The sequence below is a fragment of the Martes martes genome (genome assembly GCF_963455335.1).
Source record: "Martes martes genome assembly, chromosome: 7".
NCBI classification, from domain to species: domain Eukaryota; kingdom Metazoa; phylum Chordata; class Mammalia; order Carnivora; family Mustelidae; genus Martes; species Martes martes.
The window spans coordinates 15,621,407-15,639,755 of NC_137894.1; positions in this window are offsets into that span (position 1 = coordinate 15,621,407).

Here is an 18,349-nt window from a genome sequence, read left to right on the forward strand (position 1 = left end):
ATTTTGTCATACCTAGGTTCATACCATCTCCACCACAATCAAGATTAAAAAAAAAAAAAAATCCCATCACCACAAAGAAACTCCCTCCCGCTGCCCCTGTGCCTGAAGCCCCTCCCCTTCCTAATCCCCTGATCTCTTCTCTATCTCTGTAATTTTGTCATTATTGAGAATGCTAGATACATGGAACTGTTCTGTACCTTTTCCAGTGGCATCTTCACTCAGGAGAGGACCTTTAAGATCCATGCAAGTTGTAACAACAGTTTGTTATGTTTCAGCTGAGACATTTTGAAAGCAACAAATCAGCTGTTACTGGCTTCAAAACTTCATTTTGCAATTTGCAAAGAAAATGTCTAACGTGCACATGATATATACCCTTGTAAATATTTTGGTTTTGATCTTGAGAACTACCTTTTATGGACAAAAATACTAACTGCAAGTAACACAAATTTTTAGGGGTTCATTTTTAGCTTGCCAAGGAATTGAAGTATTTTACCTTTTAAAAAAAAAAAAATTTTATGTATTTGTCCGAGAGAGAGAGAAAGCACAAGCACGGGGAGGGAGAAGGCAGCTCCTGCTGCGTAGGGAACCCAGTGTGGGACTTGATCCAGGACCCTGGGACCACAACCAGAGCCAAAGTCAGATTCTTAACGGACTGAGCCACCCAGGTGTCCTGAGTATTTTTCCTTTAGATAGAAAACTATTACATTATACTTGAGCAGATACACCTGTGATGAAAGTACAAGCCAAGGAGAAACTACCTTGGGCTATTTATCCTATCAGCACCTGATAAATTTTCATATAAATTACACAGGAAAGAAATTATATTTGCCCTGCATGTTTGTGTTTTTTTTAATTAAATCTTATAGGGTTTTTTCTTTCTTTTTTTTTTCCTGTCTCTGCTTTAATTCCCTTCTTTCTAGTCCTGCTGATTAATATCTGAGATGAAAAGCCCCCTTGGAAGCTGAGAAAAAATTAACTGTAAAATGCATACTTTCTTCTTAATGATACAATATAAAACACAGACTCGCTTGCTAAGACAATTAGATTTTTGTAGACAAGAGAACTCTCCTAGAAGCCATTACACACTAACCTAAGGAGCTTTTCCCTAGAAGAAGACATGAATCTGTCAGTGAGGGAAGGAAGCAGCAAAACACACAGTGAGAGGGGTGAAGGCAGATAAAAGGTGACCAGTGCCAGTTTCCAGAAGGTCACCGGAACTGAATTCACATGGAGCCGTTGCTGTGCTCACGGATGGCAGATTTCATCCCTGCCCACATTTTCAAAAAACCAACATGTCTCACGTGGACAGGAGGAGACATGCTTAAGGCAGCATCTGCCAGTGGAAACAAGTAAACCTGCAGGCACTTCCCTCATACTTGGCAATCGTCCTCCCCCCAACATGCGTGCACGCGCACACATGTGTGTACACATGCATGCACACAGACACCCTTATCTCTCACCCTTTTGTCTACGCTATTTACTTTCAGACCTGAGTCTATTTAATCAAGAAAGGATGTCAGTTCTGTTACAAAAGATAGAAGCAGACAATGGGTTCCTGCATCCACAGGAATTTGCTGGAAGAGAAGCCATTTTCTGCCAACTTCTTCCACCAACTGTCTTCCCCCAAACAGTCAACAGTACAACACTAGTGGGAGTATCAGGGAAATAATTAGTTATTATCTTTATTATATAGAGAGTTTTGGGGGGTTTTTGGTTTGTTTGTTTTTTGGAGAGAGTACATACATGAGCGGGGGATGGGGGTGCACAGCAGAGGGAAAGGGAGAGAGAGAAGCTCAAGCAGAAACCCCACTGAACACAGAGCCCAATGCGGAGCTGGATTGCAGGACCCTGAGATCATGACCTGAGCCAAAATCAAGAGTTTGATGTTTACCTGACTGAGCCACCCAGGCACCACTTTATATAACATCTTTTTATACATTTATTACATTACATTATATTTTATTTATTTTACTTTTTAGTAACTATTAAATGAGTAAACTGAAGGTAGTAGATGCAGGGAACTTATCTTTCTTCTTTAAAAATAGTTACTGCATGCGGCCATAGTCATAGTCTGTCCCCCGGCTCTGCCCTACCCCATGTCTATTTAATGACTGAAAGACACAACGTCTTTGAAACCAAAGTAACAGTAATGCCACTCATACATGTAGAATTTACTGTGTTCATCACAAATTCACTTTAACTAACATGAAGATGCCAGGTTCTGTTTTTTGTTTTTTAATTTTGTACTTTTAATTTTTTTTTTATTTTGTCTTTTAATCTAAGATGCCAAAATCCATCTGAGCGTCTGTGTGATAAGCACTCACACACTGTAGGATAGCTTAATTTGTATTTGCTATCACTGCAAATACTCAGACTTGCCTGGACCCGTTTACTCAGTTTATTTAAGTCAAGTATAAAGGTTTATGGTCTATAGTTAACAAGCTTACTTCAAATACGGCAGGCAAATAGGCGCACACACACACACAGATACACGAATGCTCTGTTTCTAGACCGGGGACCTTACCCCACAGGCCAGACAGCTCATGAACACTTGTGTTGTTGACCCCTTCGGGGACTCAAGAGAGGGCACATTGTCATTGCCAACTCATCGTACTACTAGAGGAACCACAAAGGACGAGTCTTCATTTTGGGAGCTGATAGAATGACCGGCAGTAAGTAGGTTAAGAGTGACAGAGGCTTTCAACAAAAACAATTCCAGGGTCATACACAACCTGAGTCACTACAGGCTGGGAAGTTAAGAACAAAACCCTCATGGGGAGCCGTAAGAGTTCATGGCAAAACTGAGAAAACTCTGGATGCCGATATGAGTCCATACAAGAAAGTATGCAGAATATTTGCTACCGGACAGCCTCACTGCAAATCAGTTTTCATAGTTCCAAGAGAACTAAGGTTATGGAGAAAGAGCTAAATCACTTAAGCACACTATAACGCTTTTGTCCTGCCTAAATAAGAACAAATTTAAGATGTCTGTGTATGCATATTCACAGGAGGGATAGACTATCAAACAAGTCTCTAGTTCTTTATCTTCCTTGGAAGAGGCTCCTGTCAAAAATTCCTTGTAAACCTCTTAAGAGAACCTACTTCCACAGAGGTGGACTTAAAGGCAAATCCCAGTGTTTGTTATTCCATCCTTAATTCAACACCTGGCTCTTTTCAGGTAAATACAGAATGCTGGGTGCCGGGGAAAACTGTAGCAACGAATACCTACCTTTATCTTATCTGACAGTACAAAAAACCTCGGTAACCCTGTCAGTAGATAACTTATCTTAAACACGCCTGGCCTGCTGCAGATACTAACAGCTGTTCCTCTAAGAGGGTGGTGGGATCACATCCCACGAAAGAGGCGTTTTTAAGAAAATGAATTTCAAGGATGCTTGGGTGGCTCAGTCGGTTAAGGGTGTGCCTTTGGCTTGGGTCATGATCCCAGGGTCTTGGGGTCGAGTCCAAGGTCAGGCTCCCTGCTCAGTGGGGAGCCTGCTTCTCCCTCTGCCTGCTGCTCCCCTTGTTTGTGCTCTCTCTCTCTCTCTCTGGCAGATAAATAAATAAGACCTTAGAAAGTGAACTGCATTGGACTTGAGCCCATCTTAAAACAACAAGCCCCAGAACCATCCTCTGAGCAACAAAATAAGAATCATGCCCGCTGCCCATGGGAGATGTTTTCAACAGCGTCCACGTTGAACGGGGGGCTTCCGATGGTCTCCCATTGGCTTCGGGTCCCAACACAGAAGTCTCAACAAGGAACAGCTGAACTGGGGGAGCCCGACAACCTGCCTGTTAACTTTCTTCTTTCTCCAGCCTTTCTCCGGCTGTAAAATGAGCCTGACTCCTTCCAAGATAAAGGCCCCCCACTGGTTCCAAGGCAGATGCTGCTGTGAGCTACACCAGGGCTCCTTGTACGAGGCTGGTCTGAGCCAGGCACCTGAGCGCCCACCTTGCTCAGCCACGGCTTCTCCCTGGCCGTGTGACCCACACAGAGGACTGGCTGGATGCTGGGACAGAACCCTGTGCCTGACAGCTGCCTTCTTAGCTGAGACCTAGAACCTCAACTCCAACAGCAGGTTCCCCCAGGAAGACGTAGGTGCAAGAAATTCTTTAAACTGAAAACTAAATCAGAAGGGGCTCCTCTCAGCAGAAGATGAGAGTTCCTATACATCAGATAAATTCACTAAGAAGAAATTGTCTGAACCATAAGAGATTCTTAACTCTAGGCAACAAACAGGGTTGCTGGAGGGGAGGTCGGTGGGAGGATGGGGAAACTGGGTGATGAGCAATAAGGAGGGCCCTTGAGGTAATGGACACTGGGCGTTCTATGCAACTGATGAGTCACTAAACTCCACCTCGGAAACTAATCATACACTATCTGTTAATTAATTGAATTTATATTTAAAAAATAATTTAAGAAATAAATGCTTAAAAAAAAAAAGAGGGGGCGCCTGGGTGGCTCAGTGGGTTAAGCCTCTGCCTTCGGCTCAGGTTGTGATCTCAGGGTTCTGGGATCGAGACCCTCATCGAGCTCTCTGCTCACTGGGGAGACTGCTCTCTCTCTCTGCCTCTCTCTCTGCCTACTGGTGATCTCTGTCAAGGAAATAAATAAAATCTTTAAAAAATTAAAAAAAAAAAGGAGGAAATTGTCTGTCGGTGTTCATTTTGTGCTTTGCAAGAAATTTTTTTTTTTTTTTTGTACCTGATTTTTGTCAAGGAACTTTATATGTTAAGACCCAGATAGGGGTGCCTGGGTAGCTCAGTGGGTTAAAGCCTCTGCCTTCAGCTTGGGTCATGGTCTTGGGGTCCTGGGATGGAGTCCTGCATCGGGCTCTCTGTGCAGCGGGGAGCCTGCTTCTTCCTCTCTCTCTGCCTAACTCTCTGCCTACTTGTGATCTCTGTCTGTCAAATAAATAAATAAAAATCTTTGAAAAAAAAGAAAAAAAGACCCACATAATCCCAAAGCTGGAGACTCACTTCCTACCTAGTCAGGGTCTTAATGACTCTCTTCCTATCTAGCTCAGTGATTGACTGCCCTCATCCAGGAGACCCGAATTGTCCTGTGTGCCCACCACATTCCCCATGCCCTGGGACCCCTTTCCAGACAGACTGGCAGAATTGGTCTCCTTACCCTTCCCTCCCCTCCAATCAAGGACAGGCCTGCTCCTTTCCTCACGCCCTAAACACATTGGCTGTGAGCCTTCACTGAGTCACTGTGTCTTATGTCTGAGGCTCTAGCACCAAAATCCTCCTTCCATCACCCAAAAGCTCCTGTGAGAAGTGTTCCCCTAAAGTGAACAAAGATGCAAGCATGGGGCCTGGGATGCGCAGGGTGCTTTGGTCACTGGGATTTGGACTGGAACCCACAGTCTCCACCTCCACCCATCTCAGTGGCCTCTCCTTCCTCATTCTGCCATGGAGAGTCAGCCTGCCAACAGCTGCAGTGCTGCTGGGCCCAGGGACGGGTTCTGGATCACAGATCACATCTCTGCCCACAATTTCCTCCCAGGCTTTGAGCTCTGTGCACACATACACATGGTCTGAGGCCACATGGTGCCCTGTCCGTCTGCTAGCTTCCTCTGCCAACTCTCTGTCTTTGTGTGTGTGTCTCTCTCTCTTCCCCTTTCTCACCTTCAAAGAAATGAGGACCTGATTTCCCAAGAGCTATGGGGTCCCTTTCTTCCTTTTGCAGTTCCCTCAGCAATGACCTGGGTCCAGCTTGATCTTGGCCCCCTCACTATGTGATTACCACATGGGGTAAGTCCTGGGACAAGACAGTATGGGCATGCACACCAGGAGCAACCGCAGAGCACAGTGAAACAACTTTGCTCAAAGGACATCTGGAGCTCCTCTCTTGAACTTGCCCTTAGAGCCTGTGGCATAGTCTTCTCCATCTGTTCACTGGTGAAGAGTCTTTATCCTCTGAGATTGGCATCAGTGCTTTGAGACCATCCAGAAGCCATGGAAAAACAAGCTGGAGAGTAAAAAACGAATGTCAGGCTGTGGTGGCAATGAGCAAATCGACCAAAGCTGAGGTGAGGGACAGCATTGAGCAGGATGTCCTCGTGGGGTTGGACCAAATTTTCAAATGGCTGACATGTAATACTTTCGTCATACCCCACCTCACCTGTGTGTCCCCAGGTGCCATCAGTCTGTGGCTGTAAATTGGGTCCCATTAAAAATAATAACCCCATTCTATGTCACTCACTCTGACTCTAACTTGCTCTTCAAAAATCTTCTTACAAAATTCCTCTTCTACTCCCAAGCACATTCTAGAAGTTTCCATGAATAAGCCCATCCCCACTAGCCCCTGACATCATCTCTAAATCCCTAAAGGCTTCAAGGACCCACAGGAGGTTGATTTTTGTCAAGTGGAGAATGATTCTTATTATTTTGTATTCTTTTTTTTTTCCCCCCCGAAACCCCCCAGACATGGCTTCTTGGGCTCCCACCGATTGCCAAGTTTTAGCGAAACTACTGTTTTTGTTTGTTATTTGCAGATTTCCCACTCCCAAAGACCCAGTTAAGCAACCCTGGGACTGTGTTGCTGGCAAAGTCCAGAATCTCCACTCCCTTCTGAGGACTAAAGCTCTGAGATGGGACCAGACCTGCCTTCCCCAGCAGCCTCTTACCTCGGGATGAGTCTTTCCCGCCCCAGAGGTTCCCTAATTGTTTCCCACGTATCTGCATCCATCAAAGAGCCCTGGGTCAGAGTTGAGCTGGGGCCCCTCCATTTGGACTGAGATGGGTGGAATCACAGAAAAGCAGGGCATGCCAGAGTGTGACAGCAGGAGAGACCTCATGGCCAGCTCCCAGACAGGCCACCTGCCCCAGACAACCAATGACTCCTTTGAATGAGAGACTGGGCAGAGCGGTCTATGCCAGGTGTCCGTGAACATGCCTACGTGAGACACCTGGACCCAATACGTAGACAGGGAACAGAGGACTGATGCATCTTTCACGAGCCCGTGTGTCACTACCTATGAGGGCAAGTCGGGGGGTCAAAGGAGTGCACAGGATCATGAAGGAAGAGGGCACCGATGTGCCCACTGGCTTGCTTTGTACCTATCTCGGTTCTCATGGCCTACCTGGCAGTTGTTGGGGCTCAGTCGAGAAGCAACCAGTCCCCAGTTTGGACAGAACTGTGTTAAGTGTGTGACACTCCTAATAAATCTGGCCGGTGTCTCTTTTTCCTGCCTCCTTTTCACATATTTGGTTGGGGTTGAGGGGCTCCATCTGACACATGAGTTTCTCCTATAAAAGCCCTCCATTTGTGTTCAGCACAGACTCAGAAGCCCAGGGAATTTTTATATTTATTACAGAGAGAGGCAAGCATCCATTCTGCCTGTTTCCATTAACACAGACTGGCAATTAATGTGTTTGGTTCAAAAGCCTTCAAACATTTGTACATCCATTTGCACGTTTAAATGGCTCTGTGGAATAGTCAAGCAGGTGGTTAACTATATGTATATTAAATTCATAGAGAAACTGGTAATTTTCAATTATAATTGTCAGTTCACAGTTTACATGATAAGAATTTTTTGAATAGACCCATTAGCTGATTTAGTTAGCCAGGGTTTTTATAAATCATGGTTTATTTGCTTATTCTACTTATAAAGGAGGAATTTTCAGTGTTCTCACATGAATCAATAAATATTTACTTTGGTCTTTATTCTGCCCAAACGCCAAGTTTGACAATGGATGAAATATCATTGAGTTTTCTTAAACAGCTGTTTGAATGCGGCTGCTTTATTAGTTGTTTTGTTTAGTATTATGACTCAGATAATGGTTTAAAAGTTTTATTCATTTGCTATTAATTTGTTTTTTATAAATAAAGTCAAAATAGGACTGAATCGCAGTTCCCTGTCATTTTACAACATATTGTACTTTCCTGGTAATATGTTTTGACAATAGGAACTTGCAAGCCAATGAAAAGCTGTCCCATTTTTCTAAATGATATCCTTTAAAGCAAAACTCTGAAATATATAGCACTGACTTGTGCATAATAAAATTTGATGATTTTATCACCATGGATAATATTTCCCTTTCCTAGGCAATGGAAATAATTTAAAAGCCTCTCATTTCGCTTTTACAGCACAAAAGGCAACGGCAGATACCGGTTCCGTGTCGAGAAGCTGAATGCCTTCTGGATGCCTCCTTCAAAAGCATGATCAGGCAGGAGCTTCTCAGCCCCGAAGGCATGGAAAGGGGGACGGTGGAGGATTTTCTGGTGAACCCCAATGACTCTTCCTAATTCTCCATAACTGTAGTTGGGTGCAACACCATCCTTTCCTGCCGAGCTCATCCGTTCTCCCCTGTCCCAGCCATCTGGGCATGAACTCCTCAAGCAATGTAAGAAAACAGGAGGCTCTCCACTTGTTTTCCAGGGGTCCAAACAGGTATTTGTTTGCACTAAACAGAAGGCCGTATGACTGCACATGGCCAGTCTTCACGATGTTGACTGATACCTTCAAGATGGGACACTCAGAGGCAAAACTCAGAGAAGACTCTGAGTTACTCGGCTAGGAATGGACAGATCCCTCATGAACGAACACAAGAAAAAGAAGTATTTTATCTCTGAAAAACACTACAAACTTCGCATTTTAATAATAGTAAGCCTATAATAAGCTGCCACATGTTTTCAAACAAACGTAAACGTACCAGCTCTTTCAGAAGGAAACTTCTAATGGCTCTCTCCTGCTAGCCCATGCATGAAGCATTCCTTGTGGGCAACATACAGCTTGACTCTGACTGAGGGTCAGTTGTCTGCTCCATTTACAAAGGTTTGTGAAGCAATCGGAAGGCATTCTCTCTTCACTTGCCTGCCCTGAGGTTATTAAGTAGGACATTGTAAAGTGTGAGGCTCTTCTTGAAATATATGTTTACAATTAACCGAAGAACATTTCCTAAAAAAAGAGAAAGAAGGAGTCTGTCTTCAACAGAGGAAAACAGATCCAGTCAGAGAATTATCTAAGAGAGATCCAACAGAATCAGAGACTGGGGCTTTCACTCCTGGATCCTCAAATATACAACCTTTGGCAAGTCACGCAACTTCTCTGGGCCTCAGTCTCCTTATCTGAACAATAATAATAATAATACAGTCTCAGTGGTTGTTTAGAGAAATACTGGGGTAACATCTGCAAAGATAGATTCCGTAAAATATGGCGCCATAATGGGTGGTCCATAAACCTTCAATGAATGTGAAACAGTTATGTCAATCATTTGCTTCAATAATGATTCTAGGAAATTCTAGGAAATTGAAATTGAATATCCAGTTCCTTCTTCTTCTCTTCCCTGAACACCCACCTAATACACTACCCAGTAATCCCCCAACTAACCCTCTGTTCTTCTCCCATAGAAGTTCTAGGGGGTCTAGTGTAGCCACCACATAGGATCCTGGTGGCCAACTCCCACCGAGCACCCACAGGACTACCACTCAAGAGAAAAGTAGGATCGGGGGAAGGACCTTGGGGAGAGCTGTTTTTCGTGTTTCTATAAATGACTTCAGCACTCAGCCTTGAAGGTCAAGGCATTATCGGCAGATGATATGCTATCAGTATTGAGTAGAAAATGAGAAAAAAAAAATAGCGCAAAGGGTCACCTTACATGCAATAGTATATCTGTAGGAAAGATTGAAGCTTTTTAAATACGTTCTTAACAATGTACCTAGATTTTTTAGATTATTAGAAGTATGATTTTGTGTAGATTAGAAAGTCTCCACCCCATTCTTTTTGAGCTTATTGCTGGAAACTTCGGGAAATAAACATCTGGGCATAGGTCATTCCTTTGAGTAGGTTGGTGCTTGGCAAACATGAATTTCCATTTGGTGATTCACTATGTCAGTTGTAAAAATTTTATGTTATTTTTTTCATTTTGAAAACTACAAAGGATTTCTAGTTTAGGAAAAAAGAAGAAAGTATAAACACTCTTAATCACCACCCAGTTTTCACCACCCGCATTTTGCTGTATTTACTTTAGATGTTTCTACATACAGACTTCTAACCTATTAGATAAAATCAAAGATCCTTTTTCCAGTTTTTGATGGCTTCCCCCCTCACTCCTTCCTACAGAATACCATAGTACCAATGTGTATGACTCTATCTCACTCATGTTTCATGGTCTTACTCTGTCTCCCCCTCAGAAACAATATGGTGTGTGTGTGTGTGTGTGTGTGTGTGTGTGTGTGTGCTGATGCTACACATTAATGAGGTCGTCCTATTCTATACTTCTTTATCTTCCTTATCATTCTTTGTCATGTTTTCAGGATTTATCTGTGTTAACACATGTAGATCAATTTCACTGTATTTCATTGTAGAGATGAATGTGTGTTTGTACTTCATTGTAGGAATTCCTCATGGTGTATTTGAAATGCACATCTTCTAAGACTCCTTGTTTCCTACATCCTCACCAATACTTACTATTTGTCCAGTTTTCATTTTATAAAGTGACTCCCCATTATTTTAGTGTTCATTTCCATAGCTACTAGGGAGGTCCAACAACTCTTCATATGTTTATTGGTCATTTGGGCTTTATCTTCTGTGAAATTTGTTATTCCTACTCTTTGCCCATTTTTATTAACTATGTCTTTTTTTCTTACTGATGTGACCCAACTTAAAAAATTTGGGTAGAAATTACAGGCACAAGAACAGGGATCAGGACATTTAACTAGATATCTCATGAGCAAATATCAACCCATTCTTTGCACTGATCTAATTTCAGCCTAAAGACAATTCTGCAAAGGGATTATCATCATTATCTTTTCAAACATGAGGAACCCAAGGTTCAGAGAACTTAGGAAATTGTGTATGGTTCTCAAAACTAGTTCTGAATAAAGCCCTAGATTCACAATCTGCAAAGCCTTTACTCTTTCCGTCATCACTACACCCCCTCCTCAAAGGCTTATGTGTCCAACCGAGACAGAAATGCATGCAATGGTAACAGGCCAGTTGGCAGAGCCCAAGTCTCGCCTGGCCTGGGAGGGAAGCTAAACCTGGAAAGGCATAGGCCAGCCAGAGGTTGAGATGTTAGAGTTATTCTAAGTAGAGTGGCCCACAGAGAGCTCAGCCCTCTGAAAACAAAGGCAGGCCATTTGTGGGAGCAGTAGTGCCTGAGAGGGTTTTAATAGCTGTCCTTGCAAAGACCTAAGCAGAAAAACAGGAACAACTGCTCTTTGGCTCGAGAAAATGGAAGTTTAGCAAGAGGAAAGTGCAAAGCTCAGAAACACCATTGTGCAGATGAGAAAGCCAGCAGAACTGACCTTTTCAATAAATATCCGTTCAATGAGTGTATACATGAAAGTGGAAAAGAAGAAAAATAGATTCGCAACATGGGTAAGCTGCCCATGGTAGCTCACTGTAGCAGAGAAGAAAAACAGATAAGGCTACTACTGTTCCTTTCAGGACTCCTTTCTTTGTCATGCCTGTTTACCTTTCCACGTCTGCAACATGGAAAGGGGTCAAAGGGACCTTACCTTCGTTTTGCTTCTATTACACCCTTGGGCCTCTTCCCATATATCCTCAGCCCATTAAATAGACCTACCCTTGATCTCCTGTCAGGGGGCTTCCAAGAGGACATGAGATATACAGGACAGATGACTGAAACAAACTGACCCATTCTATAGGGAAGGACACCCAGGCCTAGAGACAGCCAGGAATATGCTCACAGTCACCGAGCACACCACCCTCTCTAGCCATTCTCTACTGCCAATAACAGACTTTACCTTTAGTTTTTCTGAAGTTGAAAGAGATCGACCTTTCATATATTGAGAAAAAGAAGCAAATAGGCACCAGTGTCTCTCAGATCTTAGGCACGAATTCCTTCTAAAAGTTTCCCCATTAGAATATGGAACCAAGAAGTGACCATGGGGTCATGTAGGGTAGAGAATTCGTTTGATTTACATAGAGGAAACATACAATAATCCTTCAGAACTATTCAAGAACGAGGAGGTGACAAAGACTTTTGAGTCCATTGTCTCAGCTGGCCCCCACACGGTGTCCTTGAAACACCCTTTCCCTTTACGCCTGAAGCTCAGGATACCCACAGAGAGCGAAGGCCTATCCCGAGACAATGGTCTAAAGTTTACACCCCACTTTTGTGGCTTTTTCCAGCTAAGTTCCACTTTTTCCAGCTAAGTTCTTCCCCACATCACACATACGGGAAGACTGATATGCAAAGAGAGGTCAGGACCACTGCCGTACTCATGTTCCCTGAATGCAGTGGCCTTCATTTATTCATTCAATCCATTTGCTTTATTCAGAATCTCTTGTGTGCCAGACTCTGTATGTGAGCAGAGTAGGTGGCAGTCCCTACCGTCATGAAGCTTAATTATTTGTTCTAGGCTTCTCGTCTTTTTTATATAAACAAGGTGCAAGACACTTGAACATAAATCTCTCCTTTTCCATCTTCCCAGGTGACTGAATTGCCACCATGGAAAACACATCCTTCTAGCTCTGAGAGCTCCAAAATATGTTTCACAGACCTGGTTAAAGCCTGGGGTGCGTCAGTACCCAGAGCCCTTTCCCCGCCATATATGCACAGGATTTCTTATCATTCCAATAAGGCCATACTTGCAGGTCAAATCATCCACACAACCAATTACACAGCGGTGTGGGGTTTGTTAACATAAAATGCAAATGTACTTGAAGAAGAACATAATGCTATTATTAGCTCTTAACTGTGCCCACGAGGATTCGAGCTATTTCTCAGACTTGATTACCACAATCCCCTAGGGTGCATGTTAGAAGGAGAGATTCCTGGATACCCCACAAATCTTCTGACTCAGGCCTGCCAAAGGTTGGGGGAGGGGGTCTGTGGCAAGGCCAGGATTTTTTTTTTTTTAAAGATTTACTTATTTACTTGAGAGAGAGTGGGAGAGAGAGAGTTGGGGGAGGGGCAGAGGGAGAGGAAGAGAGAATCTCCAGCGAGTCCTCCACTGAGCGTGGAGTCAGACATGGGGCTTGATCTCACGACCCCGAGATCATGACCTGAGCTGAAGAGACAGAGACTTAACCAACTGAGCCACCCAGGCGCCCCAGTGAGTCTAGGAGTTTTAAGAAACTCTTGCCTTAGACCACTCTTGCCAAGGTAGAAAGGACTCTAGACATTGAACTTGGGCTTTGGAGTTTTGAGGACTACTTGCAAGTAAAACCAAAAGGTGGTCCAAGTGTTTAAGTCAGGAGGGTGAGGGGCCTGGACAGGTCATCTATTCAAAGGAAGACAAGGCGAGAGCTAAGGAATGGGGAACTGGAGAACAGGGTGAGAAAGAGAAAAGGAGAACTCAGAGGAGGATTCAGGGTGCAGAGAGGTCAGGGGATCAGCTCTGGGACCAGCAGTTCAGGTTGGCCCATCACCAGGCTTTTCCAAATATGTACGTTTGTTAGCACAGTGCAAGCCAGTTAGACCAGGCACACCTGAACTCCAGCTGCTCATAAACAGAAGTACTTGCTTAATGCCTACTGCTGGCACCACTAGGAACTGGGTCAGCCCTTGATAATACATGGGCGGCCATCCAGAGCGTGTTAGGAAACCTGAGCCTGTCTGTGGCTTTCTCACGGCAAGTCTGTTCCTGTTTGGGCAACAGTGGTCAGAAGGTGTTCATGGAGGCTTTTGTCCATAATCCTTAAGATTCCTTGCTTGCTTCTTGCACTGATGAGGTTATCAAAAATCCCACTATGGGAGTCTGAGTGGCTCAGCTGGTTAAGTGTCTGATTCTCTGGATTTCAGCTCATGTCATGATCTCAGAATCTTGGGATCTAGCCTCACGTCGGACTCCACGCTCAGCAGGGACTCTGCTTGGGGGTCTCTCTTCCTCTCTCCCTGCCCCTCCCCCTGCTTGTGTTCTCTCTCTAAAATAAAAAAATCTTTTAAAAAAAAATCCCCTTTGTCTCATCCCTGAAATGCCCTTTTAAGTCGAGTAACACTAGATGCTTATCATCCAAGAGCTGTAACTGGTATAAGAATTCCCAAGCTTGACAACCCTGAGAAATTAGCAAAAATGGACCTTGTCTAATTTTAGGAACAAAAGCAGGGAAAATCTCAACTACCCAACTTTTAAAAAAAATGTACTTGTTGCCTGTAGGGCTGCTAAATATAATCTTGGAATATAGAAGGAGAAGGGAAATATGTTCATGGAGCCCCAAATTATTCACCCAATTTATTCACCCAATTTATTCACCATCTTTTACCTTAAATCATCGGCAAATTACAGTAGACACTTCAACAACATGGGTTCAAACTGTGCTTTCAATAAAATGCTACTTTATGATTTTCTTAATAACATTTTCATTTATCTAGCTTACTTTATTGTAAGAATACAATATATGATACATATACATATGTGTATATATGTATATACATACATATATGATACATATAACATATATGTTATATAACATATAACATATTTATATGTTTACATATAACATGTAAAATATGTGTTAATTGACTATGTTATTGATAAGGGTCTGGTCAACAGTAGACTATCAGTAGTTAAGTTTTGGGGGAGTCAAAATGATATACAAAATTTCTACTGCCCCAAACCCCACATTCTTCAAGGGTCAAATGTATGTCCTTACAAAGAATCTCAGTTAACCCTCAGAATGATATGATGAAGTAGAAATGATTGCGCCCAAATTACAGAAGAGAAAATTGAGGTTCAGAGTAGTCACGTGACTAGACTAGACTAGACTGAGCGATGAGACTCTGATCTAAACTCAAGGTTGATATTCTGATTCCAAAGAAAGAGATACACCATGTAATACAACTTGCAAATTTTCCCACAAGACTAATAAGGGTGTACTAATAAGAGGTATCTCCCAACTCGATCATGAAAGTAGGCAACTTCCCTTATTCATTTTTGCCTCCCTAGGGCCAAACACAGAGCTCAGAAAATGTTTGACGAATGAATGAATGGTTTAGCACACGTTCGAACTTTCAATGATTACAGCGTTGGATGATCTCTAAATGCCATTCCTATGTTTTAAGGCTTTTGATTCTCCTACAGAATCTCCACTCGGGGCTTTACTCCCATTTAATCATTTGCCATCAGGGCTGGAATCTAGAGAACTCTCCCTGGATTTTCCCAAATTCCCAGTTCAGCAATATCTGATTTTTCAAAACATCTTACATTGCATCTCAAAGGCATGTCTCTTGAGACATGAACAGACAACTAAATCAGGCCACCAGAATGTCTGAGGACAGTGGCATTGACAGGCAGACAGTGAGATGAGTCACTACGCCATGATGTCTGGGCGCCTTTGTCAAATCACCAGGTCCCAGGCAGGTGGTGGTTATGGACACCTGAGGGTCAGCTACAGGGTTACACCTCAGGTTGTCTCCAGCAAATTCCTTCTCGTGCGATGAGTCCCTGAAGCTGTTTCTGTATGTGAAACCTAGGCAGAGAGAAACATGGTCCCTTTTCCTTCCCCCCCTCCCTCAGTGGCTTACGGAGACCATCCATGGAGGAAAACAAGCTGTTCATAAGAGTAACCCTCCTTTGGGACCTGACAGCTGCAGCCTGACACCTGGGCTTGAACCCTAGTTCTACCAATTTCCAACTTTATCACTTCTGGCCATTGTTGCCATTTTCCTGAGCCCCAGCCTCCATGGGAATAGATAAATAGAAAGGTGAGGGGTGTCTGGGTGGTGCGGTCACTTAAGTGTCTGCCTTCAGCTCAGGTCATGATCTTGAGGTCCTGGGATCCAGCCCTGAGTCAGTTTCCTGCTCAGCAGGGAGTCCACTTCTCTCTTCCCCTCCCCCAGCTCAGGCTTGTGTGCGCGCGTTCTCTCTCTCTCTCTCTCTCTCTCTCTCTAATACATAAATAAATAAATAAATCTTTAAAAAATTAAAAACAATAATGAAGCAGGGGTGGAATCAGAGGGGTAATGAGCCATGAGAGACTACGGATTCTGGGAATCAAACTGAGGGTTTTAGAGGGGAGGGGTGTGGGGGGATGGGTTGGCCCAGTGATGGGCATTAAGGAGGGCATGGATTGCATGGAGCACTGGGTGTTATACGCAAACAACAAATAATGGAACACTACATCAAAAACTAATGATGTACCATATGGTGACATAACATAACATAATAAAAAAATTATTAAAATAATAATAATAATAGGGGGGAGGAGTCAAGATGGCGGAGAAGTAGCAGGCTGAGACGACATCGGGTAGCAGGAGATCAGCTAGATAGCTTATCTAACCATTGTGAACACCTATAAATCCAACGGGAAATCGAAGAGAAGAAGAGCAACAATCCCAGAAACAGAAAATCGATCACTTTCTGAAAGCTCCAACAATTGACTGCTTTCCTCGAGGCGCGACCGCAAGCCAGGGAGGCGGGGCTATTGGGCGCTTTGCTCTGAGAGCGCACTGAGGAGCGGAACCCCAAGCTCTCGGCTCCTCTGGGCCGAGAGATTGGGAGGCCGCCATCTTCATTCCCGTCCTCCGGAACTCTACGGAAAGCGCTCAGGGAACAAAAGCTCCCGAAAGCGAACCCGAGCGGATTACTTAGCCCGGCCCCTGGCAAGGGCGGTGCAATTCCGCCTGCGGCAAAGACACTTGAGAATCACTACAACAGGCCCCTCCCCCAGAAGATCAACAAGAAACCATCCAAAACCAACTTCAGTCACCAAGAACAGCGGAATTCCACAGCAGGAGAAAGCAAATCCTACCTGGACAAAATGACAAGGCGGAAAAACTCACCTCAAAAAAAAGAACAAGAGGCCGTACCGAAGGCTGGAGACCTAATCAATACAGACATAGGTAGCATGACAGATCTAGAGTTCAGAATGACAATTCTCAAGGTTCTAGCCGGGCTCGAAAAAGGCATAGAAGATATTAGAGAAACCCTCTCCGGAGAGATAAAAGCCCTTTCTGGAGAAATAAAAGAACTAAAATCTAACCAAGTTGAAATCAAAAAAGCTATTCATGAGGTGCAATCAAAAATGGAAGCTCTCACTGCCAGGATAAATGAGGCAGAAGAAAGAATTAGTGACATAGAAGACCAAATGACAGAGAATAAAGAAGCTGAGCAAAAGAGAGACAAACAACTACTGGAACACGAGGAGAGGATTCGAGAGATAAGTGACACCATAAGACGACACAACATTAGAATAATTGGGATTCCAGAAGAAGAAGAAAGAGAGAGGGGAGCAGAAGGTATATTGGAGACAATTATTGGAGAGAATTTCCCTAATATGGCAAAGGGAACAAACATCAAAATCCAGGAGATGCTAAGAACGCCCCTCAAAATCAATAAAAATAGGTCCACACCTCGTCACCTGATAGTAAAATTTACAAGTCTTAGCGACAAAGAGAAAATCCTGAAAGCAGCCCGGGAAAAGAAGTCTGTAACATACAAGGGTAAAAACATTAGATTGGCAGCGGACCTATCCACAGAGACCTGGCAGGCCAGAAAGAACTGGCATGATATATTCAGAGCACTAAACGAGAAAAACATGCAGCCAAGAATACTATATCCGGCTAGGCTATCATTGAAAATAGAAGGAGAGATAAAGAGCTTCCAGGACAAACAAAAGCTGAAAGAATTTGCAAACACCAAACCAGCTCTACAGGAAATATTGAAAGGGGTCCTCTAAGCAAAGAGAGACCCTAAAAGTAGTAGATCAGAAAGAAACAGAGACAATATACAGTAACAGTCACCTTACAGGCAATACAATGGCACTAAATTCATATCTCTCAATAGTTACCCTGAATGTTAATGGGCTAAATGCCCCAATCAAAAGACACAGGGTATCAGAATGGATAAAAAAACAAAACCCATCCATATGCTGCCTACAAGAAACTCATTTTAGACCCGAAGACACCTCCAGATTTAAAGTGAGGGGGTGGAAAACAATGTACCATGCTAATGGACATCAGAAGAAAGCTGGGCTGGCAATCCTTATATCAGATCAATTAGATTTTAAGCCAAAGACTATAATAAGAGATGAGGAAGGACACTATATCATACTCAAAGGGTCTGTCCAACAAGAAGATCTAACAATCTTAAATATCTATGCCCCTAACATGGGAGCAGCCAACTATATAAACCAATTAATAACAAAATCAAAGAAATACATCGACAGTAATACAATAATAGCAGGGGACTTTAACACTCCCCTCACTGAAATGGACAGATCATCTAAGCAAAAGATCAACAAGGAAATAAAGGCCTTAAATGACACACTGGACCAGATGGACATCACAGATATATTCAGAACATTCCATCCCAAAGCAACAGAATATACATTCTTCTCTAGTGCACATGGAACATTCTCCAGAATAGACCACATCCTGGGTCATAAATCAGGTCTCAATCGGTACCAAAAGATCGAGATCATTCCCT